The sequence below is a fragment of the Fistularia commersonii genome, chromosome 6 (assembly GCF_037954325.1).
Source record: "Fistularia commersonii isolate RoL2024-O1a breed Wild chromosome 6, RoL_Fcom_v1.0, whole genome shotgun sequence".
In the NCBI taxonomy this organism is placed as follows: domain Eukaryota; kingdom Metazoa; phylum Chordata; class Actinopteri; order Syngnathiformes; family Fistulariidae; genus Fistularia; species Fistularia commersonii.
In genome coordinates this window covers 5,183,692-5,205,367 of record NC_141289.1, presented here as the reverse complement: position 1 = coordinate 5,205,367, position 21,676 = coordinate 5,183,692, and positions in this window count along the sequence as shown.

The following is a 21,676-nucleotide window of genomic DNA, read 5'->3' as shown; positions in this document are numbered from 1 at the left end:
TGCACATTATATGTCAAATTCAGTGTAATCCAGCCACAAGTTCAAAAAATATAGCCATTCGTTCAAAGAACTGCTAATCTCACCGAGTTAAAGCGTTTTTGATACAGAGTGGAAATAACTAATGAATTTCATCAAGCTGGTTTCTGCTGTTGAAATATGTTGTTTAGGACTTGATTCTGCACAATATATGTCAAATTCAGTGTAATCCAGCCACAGGTTCAAAAGATATTGCCATTTGTTCAAAAAAGTGCTTATCTGTCCGAGTTGAAGCGTTTTTGATTCGAAGTGGAAATAACTAATGAATTTCATGAAACTGGTTTCGGCTGTTGAAATATGTTGTTTAGGACAAGATTCTGCACAATATATGTCAAATTCAGTGTAATCCAGCCACAGGTTCAAAAGATAAAGCCATTCGTTCAAAAGTGCTTATCACTCCGAGTTGAAGCATTTTTGATTCGGAGTGGAAATACCTAATGAATTTCATCAAGCTGGTTTCTGTTGTTGACATATTTTGTTCAGGACATGATTCCGCACAATATATGTAAAATTCAGTGTAATCCAGCCACAAGTTCAAAAGATATAGCCATTCGTTCAATAAGTTCTTATGTCACTGGGTTGAAGCATAATTGATTCGTAGTGGAAATAAGTAATGAATTTCATCAAGCTGGTTTCTGCTATTGAAATAAGTTGTTTAGGACATGATTCTGCACAATATATTTCAAATTCAGTGTAATCCAGCCACAGGTTCAAAAGATATAGCCATTTGTTCAAAGAACTGCTAATCTCACCGAGTTAAAGCGTTTTTGATACAGATTGGAAATAACTAATGAATTTCATCAAGCTGGTTTCTGCTGTTGAAATATGTTGTTTAGGACTTGATTCTGCACAATATATGTCAAATTCAGTGTAATCCAGCCACAGGTTCAAAAGATATTGCCATTCATTCAAAAAGTGCTTATCTGTCCGAGTGGAAGCGTTTTTGATTCGGAGTGGAAATAACTAATGAATTTCATGAAACTGGTTTCGGCTGTTGAAATATGTTGTTTAGGACAAGATTCTGCACAATATATGTCAAATTCAGTGTAATCCAGCCACAGGTTCAAAAGATATAGCCATTCGTTCAAAAGTGCTTATCTCTCCGAGTTGAAGCATTTTTGATTCGGAGTGGAAATACCTATTGAATTTCATCAAGCTGGTTTCTGTTGTTGAAATTATTTGTTTAGGACATGATTCCGCACAATATATGTCAAATTCAGTGTAATCCAGCCACAAGTTCAAAAGATATAGCCATTCGTTCAATAAGTGCTTATGTCACTGGGTTGAAGCATAATTGATTCGGAGTGGAAATAACTAATGAATTTCATCAAGCTGGTTTCTGCTGTTGAAATAAGTTGTTTAGGACATGATTCTGCACAATATATGTCAAATTCAGTGTAATCCAGCAACAGGTTCAAAAGATATAGCCATTCGTTCAAAGAACTGCTAATCTCACCGAGTTAAAGCGTTTTTGATACAGAGTGGAAATAACTAATGAATTTCATCAAGCTGGTTTTTGCTGTTGAAATATGTTGTTTAGGACTTCATTCTGCACAATATATGTCAAATCCAGCGTAATCCAGCCACAGGTTCAAAAGATATAGCCATTCATTCAAAAAAGTGCTTATCTCACCGAGTTGAAGCGTTTTTGATACAGATTGGAAATAACTCATGAATTTCATGAAGCTGATTTCTGCTGTTGAAATATGTTGTTTAGGAAATGATTCTGCACATTATATGTCAAATTCAGTGTAATCCAGCCACAAGTTCAAAAAATATAGCCATTCGTTCAAAGAACTGCTAATCTCACCGAGTTAAAGCGTTTTTGATACAGATTGGAAATAACTAATGAATTTCATCAAGCTGGTTTCTGATGTTTAAATATGTTGTTTAGGACTTGATTCTGCACAATATATGTCAAATTCAGTGTAATCCAGCCACAGGTTCAAAAGATATTGCCATTCATTCAAAAAAGTGCTTATCTGTCCGAGTGGAAGCGTTTTTGATTCGGAGTGGAAATAACTAATGAATTTCATGAAACTGGTTTCGGCTGTTGAAATATGTTGTTTAGGACAAGATTCTGCACAATATATGTCAAATTCAGTGTAATCCAGCCACAGGTTCAAAAGATATAGCCATTCGTTCAAAAGTGCTTATCTCTCCGAGTTGAAGCATTTTTGATTCGGAGTGGAAATACCTATTGAATTTCATCAAGCTGGTTTCTGTTGTTGACATATCTTGTTCAGGACATGATTCCGCACAATATATTTCAAATTCAGTGTAATCCAGCCACAAGTTCAAAAGATATAGCCATTCGTTCAAAGAAGTGCTAATCTCACCGAGTTAAAGCGTTTTTGATACAGAGTGGAAATAACTAATGAATTTCATCAAGCTGGTTTTTGCTGTTGAAATATGTTGTTTAGGACTTGATTCTGCACAATATATGTCAAATCCAGCGTAATCCGGCCACAGGTTCAAAAGATATAGCCATTCATTCAAAAAAGTGCTTATCTCACCGAGTTGAAGCGTTTTTGATACAGATTGGAAATAACTCATGAATTTCATGAAGCTGATTTCTGCTGTTGAAATATGTTGTTTAGGAAATGATTCTGCACATTATATGTCAAATTCAGTGTAATCCAGCCACAAGTTCAAAAAATATAGCCATTCGTTCAAAGAACTGCTAATCTCACCGAGTTAAAGCGTTTTTGATACAGAGTGGAAATAACTAATGAATTTCATCAAGCTGGTTTCTGCTGTTGAAATATGTTGTTTAGGACTTGATTCTGCACAATATATGTCAAATTCAGTGTAATCCAGCCACAGGTTCAAAAGATATTGCCATTCGTTCAAAAAAGTGCTTATCTGTCCGAGTTGAAGCGTTTTTGATTCGAAGTGGAAATAACTAATGAATTTCATGAAACTGGTTTCGGCTGTTGAAATATGTTGTTTAGGACAAGATTCTGCACAATATATGTCAAATTCAGTGTAATCCAGCCACAGGTTCAAAAGATAAAGCCATTCGTTCAAAAGTGCTTATCACTCCGAGTTGAAGCATTTTTGATTCGGAGTGGAAATATCTAATGAATTTCATCAAGCTGGTTTCTGTTGTTGACATATTTTGTTCAGGACATGATTCCGCACAATATATGTAAAATTCAGTGTAATCCAGCCACAAGTTCAAAAGATATAGCCATTCGTTCAATAAGTGCTTATGTCACTGGGTTGAAGCATAATTGATTCGTAGTGGAAATAAGTAATGAATTTCATCAAGCTGGTTTCTGCTATTGAAATAAGTTGTTTAGGACATGATTCTGCACAATATATTTCAAATTCAGTGTAATCCAGCCACAGGTTCAAAAGATATAGCCATTTGTTCAAAGAACTGCTAATCTCACCGAGTTAAAGCGTTTTTGATACAGATTGGAAATAACTAATGAATTTCATCAAGCTGGTTTCTGCTGTTGAAATATGTTGTTTAGGACTTGATTCTGCACAATATATGTCAAATTCAGTGTAATCCAGCCACAGGTTCAAAAGATATTGCCATTCATTCAAAAAAGTGCTTATCTGTCCGAGTGGAAGCGTTTTTGATTCGGAGTGGAAATAACTAATGAATTTCATGAAACTGGTTTCGGCTGTTGAAATATGTTGTTTAGGACATGATTCTGCACAATATATGTCAAATTCAGTGTAATCCAGCCACAGGTTCAAAAGATATAGCCATTCGTTCAAAAGTGCTTATCTCTCCGAGTTGAAGCATTTTTGATTCGGAGTGGAAATACCTATTGAATTTCATCAAGCTGGTTTCTGTTGTTGAAATTATTTGTTTAGGACATGATTCCGCACAATATATGTCAAATTCAGTGTAATCCAGCCACAAGTTCAAAAGATATAGCCATTCGTTCAATAAGTGCTTATGTCACTGGGTTGAAGCATAATTGATTCGGAGTGGAAATAACTAATGAATTTCATCAAGCTGGTTTCTGCTGTTGAAATAAGTTGTTTAGGACATGATTCTGCACAATATATGTCAAAGTCAGCGTAATCCAGCCACAGGTTCAAAAGATATAGGCATTTATTCAAAAAAGTGCTTATCTCACCGAGTTGAGGCGTTTTTGATACAGATTGGAAATAACTCATGAATTTCATGAAGCTGATTTCTGCTGTTGAAATATGTTGTTTAGGACATGATTCTGCACATTATATGTCAAATTCAGTGTAATCCAGCCACAAGTTCAAAAGATATAGCCATTCGTTCAAAGAAGTGCTAATCTCACCGAGTTAAAGCGTTTTTGATACAGAGTGGAAATAACTAATGAATTTCATCAAGCTGGTTTCTGCTGTTGAAATATGTTGTTTAGGACTTGATTCTGCACAATATATTTCAAATTCAGTGTAATCCAGCCACAGGTTCAAAAGATATAGCCATTTGTTCAAAGAACTGCTAATCTCACCGAGTTAAAGCGTTTTTGATACAGATTGGAAATAACTAATGAATTTCATCAAGCTGGTTTCTGCTGTTGAAATATGTTGTTTAGGACAAGATTCTGCACAATATATGTCAAATTCAGTGTAATCCAGCCACAGGTTCAAAAGATATTGCCATTCATTCAAAAAAGTGCTTATCTCAACGAGTTGAGGCGTTTTTGATACAGATTGGAAATAACTCATGAATGTCATGAAGCTGATTTCTGCTGTTGAAATATGTTGTTTAGGACAAGATTCTGCACAATATATGTCAAATTCAGTGTAATCCAGCCACAGGTTCAAAAGATATTGCCATTCGTTCAAAAAAGTGCTTATCTGTCCGAGTTGAAGCGTTTTTGATTCGAAGTGGAAATAACTAATGAATTTCATGAAACTGGTTTCGGCTGTTGAAATATGTTGTTTAGGACAAGATTCTGCACAATATATGTCAAATTCAGTGTAATCCAGCCACAGGTTCAAAAGATAAAGCCATTCGTTCAAAAGTGCTTATCACTCCGAGTTGAAGCATTTTTGATTCGGAGTGGAAATACCTATTGAATTTCATCAAGCTGGTTTCTGTTGTTGACATATTTTGTTCAGGACATGATTCCGCACAATATATGTAAAATTCAGTGTAATCCAGCCACAAGTTCAAAAGATATAGCCATTCGTTCAATAAGTGTTTATGTCACTGGGTTGAAGCATAATTGATTCGGAGTGGAAATAAGTAATGAATTTCATCAAGCTGGTTTCTGCTGTTGAAATAAGTTGTTTAGGACATGATTCTGCACAATATATGTCAAATTCAGTGTAATCCAGCCAGAAATTCAAAAGATATAGCCATTCGTTCAAAGAAGTGCTAATCTCACCGAGTTTAAGCGTTTTTGATACAGAGTGGAAATAACTAATGAAGTTCATCAAGCTGGTTTCTGCTGTTGAAATATGTTTTTTAGGACTTGATTCTGCGCAATATATGTCAAATTCAGTGTAATCCAGCCACAGGTTCAAAAGATATTGCCATTCATTCAAAAAAGTGCTTATCTGTCCGAGTGGAAGCGTTTTTGATTCGGAGTGGAAATAACTAATGAATTTCATGAAACTGGTTTCGGCTGTTGAAATATGTTGTTTAGGACAAGATTCTGCACAATATATGTCAAATTCAGTGTAATCCAGCCACAGGTTCAAAAGATATAGCCATTTGTTCAAAGAACTGCTAATCTCACCGAGTTAAAGCGTTTTTGATACAGATTGGAAATAACTAATGAATTTCATCAAGCTGGTTTCTGCTGTTGAAATATGTTGTTTAGGACAAGATTCTGCACAATATATGTCAAATTCAGTGTAATCCAGCCACAGGTTCAAAAGATATTGCCATTCATTCAAAAAAGTGCTTATCTCACCGAGTTGAGGCGTTTTTGATACAGATTGGAAATAACTCATGAATTTCATGAAGCTGATTTCTGCTGTTGAAATATGTTGTTTAGGAAATGATTCTGCACATTATATGTCAAATTCAGTGTAATCCAGCCACAAGTTCAAAAAATATAGCCATTCGTTCAAAGAACTGCTAATCTCACCGAGTTAAAGCGTTTTTGATACAGAGTGGAAATAACTAATGAATTTCATCAAGCTGGTTTCTGCTGTTGAAATATGTTGTTTAGGACTTGATTCTGCACAATATATGTCAAATTCAGTGTAATCCAGCCACAGGTTCAAAAGATATTGCCATTCGTTCAAAAAAGTGCTTATCTGTCCGAGTTGAAGCGTTTTTGATTCGAAGTGGAAATAACTAATGAATTTCATGAAACTGGTTTCGGCTGTTGAAATATGTTGTTTAGGACAAGATTCTGCACAATATATGTCAAATTCAGTGTAATCCAGCCACAGGTTCAAAAGATAAAGCCATTCGTTCAAAAGTGCTTATCACTCCGAGTTGAAGCATTTTTGATTCGGAGTGGAAATACCTATTGAATTTCATCAAGCTTGTTTTTGTTGTTGACATATTTTGTTCAGGACATGATTCCGCACAATATATGTAAAATTCAGTGTATACCAGCCACAAGTTCAAAAGATATAGCCATTCGTTCAATAAGTGCTTATGTCACTGGGTTGAAGCATAATTGATTCGTAGTGGAAATAAGTAATGAATTTCATCAAGCTGGTTTCTGCTGTTGAAATAAGTTGTTTAGGACATGATTCTGCACAATATATGTCAAATTCAGTGTAATCCAGCCAGAAATTCAAAAGATATAGCCATTCGTTCAAAGAAGTGCTAATCTCACCGAGTTTAAGCGTTTTTGATACAGAGTGGAAATAACTAATGAAGTTCATCAAGCTGGTTTCTGCTGTTGAAATATGTTTTTTAGGACTTGATTCTGCGCAATATATGTCAAATTCAGTGTAATCCAGCCACAGGTTCAAAAGATATTGCCATTCATTCAAAAAAGTGCTTATCTGTCCGAGTTGAAGCGTTTTTGATTCGGAGTGGAAATAACTAATGAATTTCATGAAACTGGTTTCGGCTGTTGAAATATGTTGTTTAGGACAAGATTCTGCACAATATATGTCAAATTCAGTGTAATCCAGCCACAGGTTCAAAAGATATAGCCATTTGTTCAAAGAACTGCTAATCTCACCGAGTTAAAGCGTTTTTGATACAGATTGGAAATAACTAATGAATTTCATCAAGCTGGTTTCTGCTGTTGAAATATGTTGTTTAGGACAAGATTCTGCACAATATATGTCAAATTCAGTGTAATCCAGCCACAGGTTCAAAAGATATTGCCATTCATTCAAAAAAGTGCTTATCTCACCGAGTTGAGGCGTTTTTGATACAGATTGGAAATAACTCATGAATTTCATGAAGCTGATATCTGCTGTTGAAATATGTTGTTTAGGAAATGATTCTGCACATTATATGTCAAATTCAGTGTAATCCAGCCACAAGTTCAAAAGATATAGCCATTCGTTCAATAAGTCCTTATGTCACTGGGTTGAAGCATAATTGATTCGGAGTGGAAATAACTAATGAATTTCATCAAGCTGGTTTCTGCTGTTGAAATAAGTTGTTTAGGACATGATTCTGCACAATATATGTCAAATTCAGTGTAATCCAGCCACAGGTTCAAAAGATATAGCCATTCATTCAAAAAAGTGCTTATCTCACTGAGTTAAAGCGTTTTTGATACAGAGTGGAAATAACTAATGAATTTCATCAAGCTGGTTTCTGCTTTTGAAATATGTTGTTTAGGACTTGATTCTGCACTATATATGTCAAATTCATTGTAATCCAGCCACAGGTTCAAAAGATATTGCCATTCGTTCAAAAAAGTGCTTATCTGTCCGAGTTGAAGCGTTTTTGATACAGATTGGAAATAACTCATGAATTTCATGAAGCTGATTTCTGCTGTTGAAATATGTTGTTTAGGACATGATTCTGCACAATATATGTCAAATTCAGTGTAATCCAGCCACAAGTTCAAAAGATATAGCCATTCGTTCAAAGAAGTGCTAATCTCACCGAGTTGAAGCATTTTTAATTCGGAGAGGAAATAACTAATGAATTTCATCAAGTTGGTTTCTGCTGTTCAAATATGTTGTTAAGGACATGATTCTGCAAAATATATGTCAAATTCAGTGTAATCCAGCCACAGGTTCAAAAGATATAGCCATTCGTTCAAAAGTGCTTATTGTTCCGAGTTGAAGCATTTTTGATTCGGAGTGGAAATACCTATTGAATTTCATCAAGTTGGTTTCTGTTGTTGACATATCTTGTTCAGGACATGATTCTGCACAATATATGTCAAATTCAGTGTAATCCGGCCACAAGTTCAAAAGATATAGCCATTCGTTCAATAAGTGCTTATGTCACTGGGTTGAAGCATAATTGATTCGGAGTGGAAATAACTAATGAATTTCATCAAGCTGGTTTCTGCTGTTGAAATAAGTTGTTTAGGACATGATTCTGCACAATATATTTCAAATTCAGTGTAATCCAGCCACAAGTTCAAAAGATATAGCCATTCGTTCAAAGAAGTGCTAATCTCACCGAGTTAAAGCGTTTTTGATACAGAGTGGAAATAACTAATGAATTTCATGAAGCTGGTTTCTGCTGTTGAAATATGTTGTTTAGGACTTGATTCTGCACAATATATGTCAAAGTCAGCGTAATCCAGCCACAGGTTCAAAAGATATAGGCATTTATTCAAAAAAGTGCTTATCTCACCGAGTTGAGGCGTTTTTGATACAGATTGGAAATAACTCATGAATTTCATGAAGCTGATTTCTGCTGTTGAAATATATTGTTTAGGACATGATTCTGCACAATATATGTCAAATTCAGTGTAATCCAGCCACAGGTTCAAAAGATATAGCCATTCATTCAAAAAAGTGCTTATCTCACTGAGTTAAAGCGTTTTTGATACAGAGTGGAAATAACTAATGAATTTCATCAAGCTGGTTTCTGCTTTTGAAATATGTTGTTTAGGACTTGATTCTGCACTATATATGTCAAATTCAGTGTAATCCAGCCACAGGTTCAAAAGATATTGCCATTCGTTCAAAAAAGTGCTTATCTGTCCGAGTTGAAGCGTTTTTGATACAGATTGGAAATAACTCATGAATTTCATGAAGCTGATTTCTGCTGTTGAAATATGTTGTTTAGGACATGATTCTGCACAATATATGTCAAATTCAGTGTAATCCAGCCACAAGTTCAAAAGATATAGCCATTCGTTCAAAGAAGTGCTAATCTCACCGAGTTGAAGCATTTTTAATTCGGAGAGGAAATAACTAATGAATTTCATCAAGTTGGTTTCTGCTGTTCAAATATGTTGTTAAGGACATGATTCTGCAAAATATATGTCAAATTCAGTGTAATCCAGCCACAGGTTCAAAAGATATAGCCATTCGTTCAAAAGTGCTTATTGTTCCGAGTTGAAGCATTTTTGATTCGGAGTGGAAATACCTATTGAATTTCATCAAGTTGGTTTCTGTTGTTGACATATCTTGTTCAGGACATGATTCTGCACAATATATGTCAAATTCAGTGTAATCCGGCCACAAGTTCAAAAGATATAGCCATTCGTTCAATAAGTGCTTATGTCACTGGGTTGAAGCATAATTGATTCGGAGTGGAAATAACTAATGAATTTCATCAAGCTGGTTTCTGCTGTTGAAATAAGTTGTTTAGGACATGATTCTGCACAATATATTTCAAATTCAGTGTAATCCAGCCACAAGTTCAAAAGATATAGCCATTCGTTCAAAGAAGTGCTAATCTCACCGAGTTAAAGCGTTTTTGATACAGAGTGGAAATAACTAATGAATTTCATGAAGCTGGTTTCTGCTGTTGAAATATATTGTTTAGGACATGATTCTGCACATTATATGTCAAATTCAGTGTAATCCAGCCACAGGTTCAAAAGATATTGCCATTCATTCAAAAAAGTGCTTATCTCACCGAGTTGAGGCGTTTTTGATACAGATTGGAAATAACTCATGAATTTCATGAAGCTGATTTCTGCTGTTGAAATATGTTGTTTAGGAAATGATTCTGCACATTATATGTCAAATTCAGTGTAATCCAGCCACAAGTTCAAAAAATATAGCCATTCGTTCAAAGAACTGCTAATCTCACCGAGTTAAAGCGTTTTTGATACAGAGTGGAAATAACTAATGAATTTCATCAAGCTGGTTTCTGCTGTTGAAATATGTTGTTCAGGACTTGATTCTGCACAATATATGTCAAATTCAGTGTAATCCAGCCACAGGTTCAAAAGATATTGCCATTCGTTCAAAAAAGTGCTTATCTGTCCGAGTTGAAGCGTTTTTGATTCGAAGTGGAAATAACTAATGAATTTCATGAAACTGGTTTCGGCTGTTGAAATATGTTGTTTAGGACAAGATTTTGCACAATATATGTCAAATTCAGTGTAATCCAGCCACAGGTTCAAAAGATAAAGCCATTCGTTCAAAAGTGCTTATCACTCCGAGTTGAAGCATTTTTGATTCGGAGTGGAAATACCTATTGAATTTCATCAAGCTGGTTTCTGTTGTTGACATATTTTTTTCAGGACATGATTCCGCACAATATATGTAAAATTCAGTGTAATCCAGCCACAAGTTCAAAAGATATAGCCATTCGTTCAATAAGTGCTTATGTCACTGGGTTGAAGCATAATTGATTCGTAGTGGAAATAAGTAATGAATTTCATCAAGCTGGTTTCTGCTGTTGAAATAAGTTGTTTAGGACATGATTCTGCACAATATATTTCAAATTCAGTGTAATCCAGCCACAGGTTCAAAAGATATAGCCATTTGTTCAAAGAACTGCTAATCTCACCGAGTTAAAGCGTTTTTGATACAGATTGGAAATAACTAATGAATTTCATCAAGCTGGTTTCTGCTGTTGAAATATGTTGTTTAGGACTTGATTCTGCACAATATATGTCAAATTCAGTGTAATCCAGCCACAGGTTCAAAAGATATTGCCATTCATTCAAAAAAGTGCTTATCTGTCCGAGTGGAAGCGTTTTTGATTCGGAGTGGAAATAACTAATGAATTTCATGAAACTGGTTTCGGCTGTTGAAATATGTTGTTTAGGACAAGATTCTGCACAATATATGTCAAATTCAGTGTAATCCAGCCACAGGTTCAAAAGATAAAGCCATTCGTTCAAAAGTGCTTATCACTCCGAGTTGAAGCATTTTTGATTCGGAGTGGAAATACCTATTGAATTTCATCAAGCTGGTTTCTGCTGTTGAAATAAGTTGTTTAGGACATGATTCTGCACAATATATGTCAAATTCAGTGTAATCCAGCCAGAAATTCAAAAGATATAGCCATTCGTTCAAAGAAGTGCTAATCTCACCGAGTTTAAGCGTGTTTGATACAGAGTGGAAATAACTAATGAAGTTCATCAAGCTGGTTTCTGCTGTTGAAATATGTTTTTTAGGACTTGATTTTGCGCAATATATGTCAAATTCAGTGTAATCCAGCCACAGGTTCAAAAGATATTGCCATTCATTCAAAAAAGTGCTTATCTGTCCGAGTGGAAGCGTTTTTGATTCGGAGTGGAAATAACTAATGAATTTCATGAAACTGGTTTCGGCTGTTGAAATATGTTGTTTAGGACAAGATTCTGCACAATATATGTCAAATTCAGTGTAATCCAGCCACAGGTTCAAAAGATATAGCCATTTGTTCAAAGAACTGCTAATCTCACCGAGTTAAAGCGTTTTTGATACAGATTGGAAATAACTAATGAATTTCATCAAGCTGGTTTCTGCTGTTGAAATATGTTGTTTAGGACAAGATTCTGCACAATATATGTCAAATTCAGTGTAATCCAGCTACAGGTTCAAAAGATATTGCCATTCATTCAAAAAAGTGCTTATCTCACCGAGTTGAGGCGTTTTTGATACAGATTGGAAAATACTCATGAATTTCATGAAGCTGATTTCTGCTGTTGAAATATGTTGTTTAGGAAATGATTCTGCACATTATATGTCAAATTCAGTGTAATCCAGCCACAAGTTCAAAAAATATAGCCATTCGTTCAAAGAACTGCTAATCTCACCGAGTTAAAGCGTTTTTGATACAGAGTGGAAATAACTAATGAATTTCATCAAGCTGGTTTCTGCTGTTGAAATATGTTGTTTAGGACTTGATTCTGCACAATATATGTCAAATTCAGTGTAATCCAGCCACAGGTTCAAAAGATATTGCCATTCGTTCAAAAAAGTGCTTATCTGTCCGAGTTGAAGCGTTTTTGATTCGAAGTGGAAATAACTAATGAATTTCATGAAACTGGTTTCGGCTGTTGAAATATGTTGTTTAGGACAAGATTCTGCACAATATATGTCAAATTCAGTGTAATCCAGCCACAGGTTCAAAAGATAAAGCCATTCGTTCAAAAGTGCTTATCACTCCGAGTTGAAGCATTTTTGATTCGGAGTGGAAATACCTTTTGAATTTCATCAAGCTGGTTTCTGTTGTTGACATATTTTGTTCAGGACATGATTCCGCACAATATATGTAAAATTCAGTGTAATCCAGCCACAAGTTCAAAAGATATAGCCATTCGTTCAATAAGTGCTTATGTCACTGGGTTGAAGCATAATTGATTCGTAGTGGAAATAAGTAATGAATTTCATCAAGCTGGTTTCTGCTGTTGAAATAAGTTGTTTAGGACATGATTCTGCACAATATATTTCAAATTCAGTGTAATCCAGCCACAGGTTCAAAAGATATAGCCATTTGTTCAAAGAACTGCTAATCTCACCCAGTTAAAGCGTTTTTGATACAGATTGGAAATAACTAATGAATTTCATCAAGCTGGTTTCTGCTGTTGAAATATGTTGTTTAGGACTTGATTCTGCACAATATATGTCAAATTCAGTGTAATCCAGCCACAGGTTCAAAAGATATTGCCATTCGTTCAAAAGTGCTTATCACTCCGAGTTGAAGCATTTTTGATTCGGAGTGGAAATACCTATTGAATTTCATCAAGCTGGTTTCTGCTGTTGAAATAAGTTGTTTAGGACATGATTCTGCACAATATATGTCAAATTCAGTGTAATCCAGCCAGAAATTCAAAAGATATAGCCATTCGTTCAAAGAAGTGCTAATCTCACCGAGTTTAAGCGTTTTTGATACAGAGTGGAAATAACTAATGAAGTTCATCAAGCTGGTTTCTGCTGTTGAAATATGTTTTTTAGGACTTGATTCTGCGCAATATATGTCAAATTCAGTGTAATCCAGCCACAGGTTCAAAAGATATTGCCATTCATTCAAAAAAGTGCTTATCTGTCCGAGTGGAAGCGTTTTTGATTCGGAGTGGAAATAACTAATGAATTTCATGAAACTGGTTTCGGCTGTTGAAATATGTTGTTTAGGACAAGATTCTGCACAATATATGTCAAATTCAGTGTAATCCAGCCACAGGTTCAAAAGATAAAGCCATTCGTTCAAAGAACTGCTAATCTCACCGAGTTAAAGCGTTTTTGATACAGATTGGAAATAACTAATGAATTTCATCAAGCTGGTTTCTGCTGTTGAAATATGTTGTTTAGGACAAGATTCTGCACAATATATGTCAAATTCAGTGTAATCCAGCCACAGGTTCAAAAGATATTGCCATTCATTCAAAAAAGTGCTTATCTCACCGAGTTGAGGCGTTTTTGATACAGATTGGAAATAACTCATGAATTTCATGAAGCTGATTTCTGCTGTTGAAATATGTTGTTTAGGACTTGATTCTGCACATTATATGTCAAATTCAGTGTAATCCAGCCACAAGTTCAAAAAATATAGCCATTTGTTCAAAGAACTGCTAATCTCACCGAGTTAAAGCGTTTTTGATACAGAGTGGAAATAACTAATGAATTTCATCAAGCTGGTTTCTGCTGTTGAAATATGTTGTTTAGGACTTGATTCTGCACAATATATGTCAAATTCAGTGTAATCCAGCCACAGGTTCAAAAGATATTGCCATTCGTTCAAAAAAGTGCTTATCTGTCCGAGTTGAAGCGTTTTTGATTCGAAGTGGAAATAACTAATGAATTTCATGAAACTGGTTTCGGCTGTTGAAATATGTTGTTTAGGACAAGATTCTGCACAATATATGTCAAATTCAGTGTAATCCAGCCACAGGTTCAAAAGATAAAGCCATTCGTTCAAAAGTGCTTATCACTCCGAGTTGAAGCATTTTTGATTCGGAGTGGAAATACCTCTTGAATTTCATCAAGCTGGTTTCTGTTGTTGACATATTTTGTTCAGGACATGATTCCGCACAATATATGTAAAATTCAGTGTAATCCAGCCACAAGTTCAAAAGATATAGCCATTCGTTCAATAAGTGCTTATGTCACTGGGTTGAAGCATAATTGATTCGTAGTGGAAATAAGTAATGAATTTCATCAAGCTGGTTTCTGCTGTTGAAATAAGTTGTTTAGGACATGATTCTGCACAATATATTTCAAATTCAGTGTAATCCAGCCACAGGTTCAAAAGATATAGCCATTTGTTCAAAGAACTGCTAATCTCACCCAGTTAAAGCGTTTTTGATACAGATTGGAAATAACTCATGAATTTCATCAAGCTGGTTTCTGCTGTTGAAATATGTTGTTTAGGACTTGATTCTGCACAATATATGTTAAATTCAGTGTAATCCAGCCACAGGTTCAAAAGATATTGCCATTCGTTCAAAAGTGCTTATCACTCCGAGTTGAAGCATTTTTGATTCGGAGTGGAAATACCTATTGAATTTCATCAAGCTGGTTTCTGCTGTTGAAATAAGTTGTTTAGGACATGATTCTGCACAATATATGTCAAATTCAGTGTAATCCAGCCAGAAATTCAAAAGATATAGCCATTCGTTCAAAGAAGTGCTAATCTCACCGAGTTTAAGCGTTTTTGATACAGAGTGGAAATAACTAATGAAGTTCATCAAGCTGGTTTCTGCTGTTGGAATATGTTTTTTAGGACTTGATTCTGCGCAATATATGTCAAATTCAGTGTAATCCAGCCACAGGTTCAAAAGATATTGCCATTCATTCAAAAAAGTGCTTATCTGTCCGAGTGGAAGCGTTTTTGATTCGGAGTGGAAATAACTAATGAATTTCATGAAACTGGTTTCGGCTGTTGAAATATGTTGTTTAGGACAAGATTCTGCACAATATATGTCAAATTCAGTGTAATCCAGCCACAGGTTCAAAAGATATAGCCATTTGTTCAAAGAACTGCTAATCTCACCGAGTTAAAGCGTTTTTGATACAGATTGGAAATAACTAATGAATTTCATCAAGCTGGTTTCTGCTGTTGAAATATGTTGTTTAGGACAAGATTCTGCACAATATATGTCAAATTCAGTGTAATCCAGCCACAGGTTCAAAAGATATTGCCATTCATTCAAAAAAGTGCTTATCTCACCGAGTTGAGGCGTTTTTGATACAGATTGGAAATAACTCATGAATTTCATGAAGCTGATTTCTGCTGTTGAAATATGTTGTTTAGGAAATGATTCTGCACATTATATGTCAAATTCAGTGTAATCCAGCCACAAGTTCAAAAAATATAGCCATTTGTTCAAAGAACTGCTAATCTCACCGAGTTAAAGCGTTTTTGATACAGAGTGGAAATAACTAATGAATTTCATCAAGCTGGTTTCTGCTGTTGAAATATGTTGTTTAGGAAATGATTCTGCACATTATATGTCAAATTCAGTGTAATCCAGCCACAAGTTCAAAAAATATAGCCATTCGTTCAAAAGTGCTTATCTCTCCGAGTTGAAGCATTTTTGATTCGGAGTGGAAATACCTATTGAATTTCATCAAGCTGGTTTCTGTTGTTGACATATTTTGTTCAGGACATGATTCCGCACAATATATGTAAAATTCAGTGTAATCCAGCCACAAGTTCAAAAGATATAGCCATTCGTTCAATAAGTGCTTATGTCACTGGGTTGAAGCATAATTGATTCGTAGTGGAAATAAGTAATGAATTTCATCAAGCTGGTTTCTGCTGTTGAAATAAGTTGTTTAGGACATGATTCTGCACAATATATTTCAAATTCAGTGTAATCCAGCCACAGGTTCAAAAGATATAGCCATTTGTTCAAAGAACTGCTAATCTCACCGAGTTAAAGCGTTTTTGATACAGATTGGAAATAACTAATGAATTTCATCAAGCTGGTTTCTGCTGTTGAAATATGTTGTTTAGGACTTGATTCTGCACAATATATGTCAAATTCAGTGTAATCCAGCCACAGGTTCAAAAGATATTGCCATTCATTCAAAAAAGTGCTTATCTGTCCGAGTGGAAGCGTTTTTGATTCGGAGTGGAAATAACTAATGAATTTCATGAAACTGGTTTCGGCTGTTGAAATATGTTGTTTAGGACAAGATTCTGCACAATATATGTCAAATTCAGTGTAATCCAGCCACAGGTTCAAAAGATAAAGCCATTCGTTCAAAAGTGCTTATCACTCCGAGTTGAAGCATTTTTGATTCGGAGTGGAAATACCTATTGAATTTCATCAAGCTGGTTTCTGCTGTTGAAATAAGTTGTTTAGGACATGATTCTGCACAATATATGTCAAATTCAGTGTAATCCAGCCAGAAATTCAAAAGATATAGCCATTCGTTCAAAGAAGTGCTAATCTCACCGAGTTTAAGCGTGTTTGATACAGAGTGGAAATAACTAATGAAGTTCATCAAGCTGGTTTCTGCTGTTGAAATATGTTTTTTAGGACTTGATTTTGCGCAATATATGTCAAATTCAGTGTAATCCAGCCACAGGTTCAAAAGATATTGCCATTCATTCAAAAAAGTGCTTATCTGTCCGAGTGGAAGCGTTTTTGATTCGGAGTGGAAATAACTAATGAATTTCATGAAACTGGTTTCGGCTGTTGAAATATGTTGTTTAGGACAAGATTCTGCACAATATATGTCAAATTCAGTGTAATCCAGCCACAGGTTCAAAAGATATAGCCATTTGTTCAAAGAACTGCTAATCTCACCGAGTTAAAGCGTTTTTGATACAGATTGGAAATAACTAATGAATTTCATCAAGCTGGTTTCTGCTGTTGAAATATGTTGTTTAGGACAAGATTCTGCACAATATATGTCAAATTCAGTGTAATCCAGCTACAGGTTCAAAAGATATTGCCATTCATTCAAAAAAGTGCTTATCTCACCGAGTTGAGGCGTTTTTGATACAGATTGGAAAATACTCATGAATTTCATGAAGCTGATTTCTGCTGTTGAAATATGTTGTTTAGGAAATGATTCTGCACATTATATGTCAAATTCAGTGTAATCCAGCCACAAGTTCAAAAAATATAGCCATTCGTTCAAAGAACTGCTAATCTCACCGAGTTAAAGCGTTTTTGATACAGAGTGGAAATAACTAATGAATTTCATCAAGCTGGTTTCTGCTGTTGAAATATGTTGTTTAGGACTTGATTCTGCACAATATATGTCAAATTCAGTGTAATCCAGCCACAGGTTCAAAAGATATTGCCATTCGTTCAAAAAAGTGCTTATCTGTCCGAGTTGAAGCGTTTTTGATTCGAAGTGGAAATAACTAATGAATTTCATGAAACTGGTTTCGGCTGTTGAAATATGTTGTTTAGGACAAGATTCTGCACAATATATGTCAAATTCAGTGTAATCCAGCCACAGGTTCAAAAGATAAAGCCATTCGTTCAAAAGTGCTTATCACTCCGAGTTGAAGCATTTTTGATTCGGAGTGGAAATACCTATTGAATTTCATCAAGCTGGTTTCTGTTGTTGACATATTTTGTTCAGGACATGATTCCGCACAATATATGTAAAATTCAGTGTAATCCAGCCACAAGTTCAAAAGATATAGCCATTCGTTCAATAAGTGCTTATGTCACTGGGTTGAAGCATAATTGATTCGTAGTGGAAATAAGTAATGAATTTCATCAAGCTGGTTTCTGCTGTTGAAATAAGTTGTTTAGGACATGATTCTGCACAATATATTTCAAATTCAGTGTAATCCAGCCACAGGTTCAAAAGATATAGCCATTTGTTCAAAGAACTGCTAATCTCACCCAGTTAAAGCGTTTTTGATACAGATTGGAAATAACTAATGAATTTCATCAAGCTGGTTTCTGCTGTTGAAATATGTTGTTTAGGACTTGATTCTGCACAATATATGTCAAATTCAGTGTAATCCAGCCACAGGTTCAAAAGATATTGCCATTCGTTCAAAAGTGCTTATCACTCCGAGTTGAAGCATTTTTGATTCGGAGTGGAAATACCTATTGAATTTCATCAAGCTGGTTTCTGCTGTTGAAATAAGTTGTTTAGGACATGATTCTGCACAATATATGTCAAATTCAGTGTAATCCAGCCAGAAATTCAAAAGATATAGCCATTCGTTCAAAGAAGTGCTAATCTCACCGAGTTTAAGCGTTTTTGATACAGAGTGGAAATAACTAATGAAGTTCATCAAGCTGGTTTCTGCTGTTGAAATATGTTTTTTAGGACTTGATTCTGCGCAATATATGTCAAATTCAGTGTAATCCAGCCACAGGTTCAAAAGATATTGCCATTCATTCAAAAAAGTGCTTATCTGTCCGAGTGGAAGCGTTTTTGATTCGGAGTGGAAATAACTAATGAATTTCATGAAACTGGTTTCGGCTGTTGAAATATGTTGTTTAGGACAAGATTCTGCACAATATATGTCAAATTCAGTGTAATCCAGCCACAGGTTCAAAAGATATAGCCATTTGTTCAAAGAACTGCTAATCTCACCGAGTTAAAGCGTTTTTGATACAGATTGGAAATAACTAATGAATTTCATCAAGCTGGTTTCTGCTGTTGAAATATGTTGTTTAGGACAAGATTCTGCACAATATATGTCAAATTCAGTGTAATCCAGCCACAGGTTCAAAAGATATTGCCATTCATTCAAAAAAGTGCTTATCTCACCGAGTTGAGGCGTTTTTGATACAGATTGGAAATAACTCATGAATTTCATGAAGCTGATTTCTGCTGTTGAAATATGTTGTTTAGGACTTGATTCTGCACATTATATGTCAAATTCAGTGTAATCCAGCCACAAGTTCAAAAAATATAGCCATTTGTTCAAAGAACTGCTAATCTCACCGAGTTAAAGCGTTTTTGATACAGAGTGGAAATAACTAATGAATTTCATCAAGCTGGTTTCTGCTGTTGAAATATGTTGTTTAGGACTTGATTCTGCACAATATATGTCAAATTCAGTGTAATCCAGCCACAGGTTCAAAAGATATTGCCATTCGTTCAAAAAAGTGCTTATCTGTCCGAGTTGAAGCGTTTTTGATTCGAAGTGGAAATAACTAATGAATTTCATGAAACTGGTTTCGGCTGTTGAAATATGTTGTTTAGGACAAGATTCTGCACAATATATGTCAAATTCAGTGTAATCCAGCCACAGGTTCAAAAGATAAAGCCATTCGTTCAAAAGTGCTTATCACTCCGAGTTGAAGCATTTTTGATTCGGAGTGGAAATACCTATTGAATTTCATCAAGCTGGTTTCTGTTGTTGACATATTTTGTTCAGGACATGATTCCGCACAATATATGTAAAATTCAGTGTAATCCAGCCACAAGTTCAAAAGATATAGCCATTCGTTCAATAAGTGCTTATGTCACTGGGTTGAAGCATAATTGATTCGTAGTGGAAATAAGTAATGAATTTCATCAAGCTGGTTTCTGCTGTTGAAATAAGTTGTTTAGGACATGATTCTGCACAATATATTTCAAATTCAGTGTAATCCAGCCACAGGTTCAAAAGATATAGCCATTTGTTCAAAGAACTGCTAATCTCACCCAGTTAAAGCGTTTTTGATACAGATTGGAAATAACTAATGAATTTCATCAAGCTGGTTTCTGCTGTTGAAATATGTTGTTTAGGACTTGATTCTGCACAATATATGTCAAATTCAGTGTAATCCAGCCACAGGTTCAAAAGATATTGCCATTCGTTCAAAAGTGCTTATCACTCCGAGTTGAAGCATTTTTGATTCGGAGTGGAAATACCTATTGAATTTCATCAAGCTGGTTTCTGCTGTTGAAATAAGTTGTTTAGGACATGATTCTGCACAATATATGTCAAATTCAGTGTAATCCAGCCAGAAATTCAAAAGATATAGCCATTCGTTCAAAGAAGTGCTAATCTCACCGAGTTTAAGCGTTTTTGATACAGAGTGGAAATAACTAATGAAGTTCATCAAGCTGGTTTCTGCTGTTGAAATATGTTTTTTAGGACTTGATTCTGCGCAATATATGTCAAATTCAGTGTAATCCAGCCACAGGTTCAAAAGATATTGCCATTCATTCAAAAAAGTGCTTATCTGTCCGAGTGGAAGCGTTTTTGATTCGGAGTGGAAATAACTAATGAATTTCATGAAACTGGTTTCGGCTGTTGAAATATGTTGTTTAGGACAAGATTCTGCACAATATATGTCAAATTCAGTGTAATCCAGCCACAGGTTCAAAAGATATAGCCATTTGTTCAAAGAACTGCTAATCTCACCGAGTTAAAGCGTTTTTGATACAGATTGGAAATAACTAATGAATTTCATCAAGCTGGTTTCTGCTGTTGAAATATGTTGTTTAGGACAAGATTCTGCACAATATATGTCAAATTCAGTGTAATCCAGCCACAGGTTCAAAAGATATTGCCATTCATTCAAAAAAGTGCTTATCTCACCGAGTTGAGGCGTTTTTGATACAGATTGGAAATAACTCATGAATTTCATGAAGCTGATTTCTGCTGTTGAAATATGTTGTTTAGGACTTGATTCTGCACATTATATGTCAAATTCAGTGTAATCCAGCCACAAGTTCAAAAAATATAGCCATTTGTTCAAAGAACTGCTAATCTCACCGAGTTAAAGCGTTTTTGATACAGAGTGGAAATAACTAATGAATTTCATCAAGCTGGTTTCTGCTGTTGAAATATGTTGTTTAGGACTTGATTCTGCACAATATATGTCAAATTCAGTGTAATCCAGCCACAGGTTCAAAAGATATTGCCATTCGTTCAAAAAAGTGCTTATCTGTCCGAGTTGAAGCGTTTTTGATTCGAAATGGAAATAACTAATGAATTTCATGAAACTGGTTTCGGCTGTTGAAATATGTTGTTTAGGACAAGATTCTGCACAATATATGTCAAATTCAGTGTAATCCAGCCACAGGTTCAAAAGATAAAGCCATTCGTTCAAAAGTGCTTATCACTCCGAGTTGAAGCATTTTTGATTCGGAGTGGAAATACCTCTTGAATTTCATCAAGCTGGTTTCTGTTGTTGACATATTTTGTTCAGGACATGATTCCGCACAATATATGTAAAATTCAGTGTAATCCAGCCACAAGTTCAAAAGATATAGCCATTCGTTCAATAAGTGCTTATGTCACTGGGTTGAAGCATAATTGATTCGTAGTGGAAATAAGTAATGAATTTCATCAAGCTGGTTTCTGCTGTTGAAATAAGTTGTTTAGGACATGATTCTGCACAATATATTTCAAATTCAGTGTAATCCAGCCACAGGTTCAAAAGATATAGCCATTTGTTCAAAGAACTGCTAATCTCACCCAGTTAAAGCGTTTTTGATACAGATTGGAAATAATTCATGAATTTCATCAAGCTGGTTT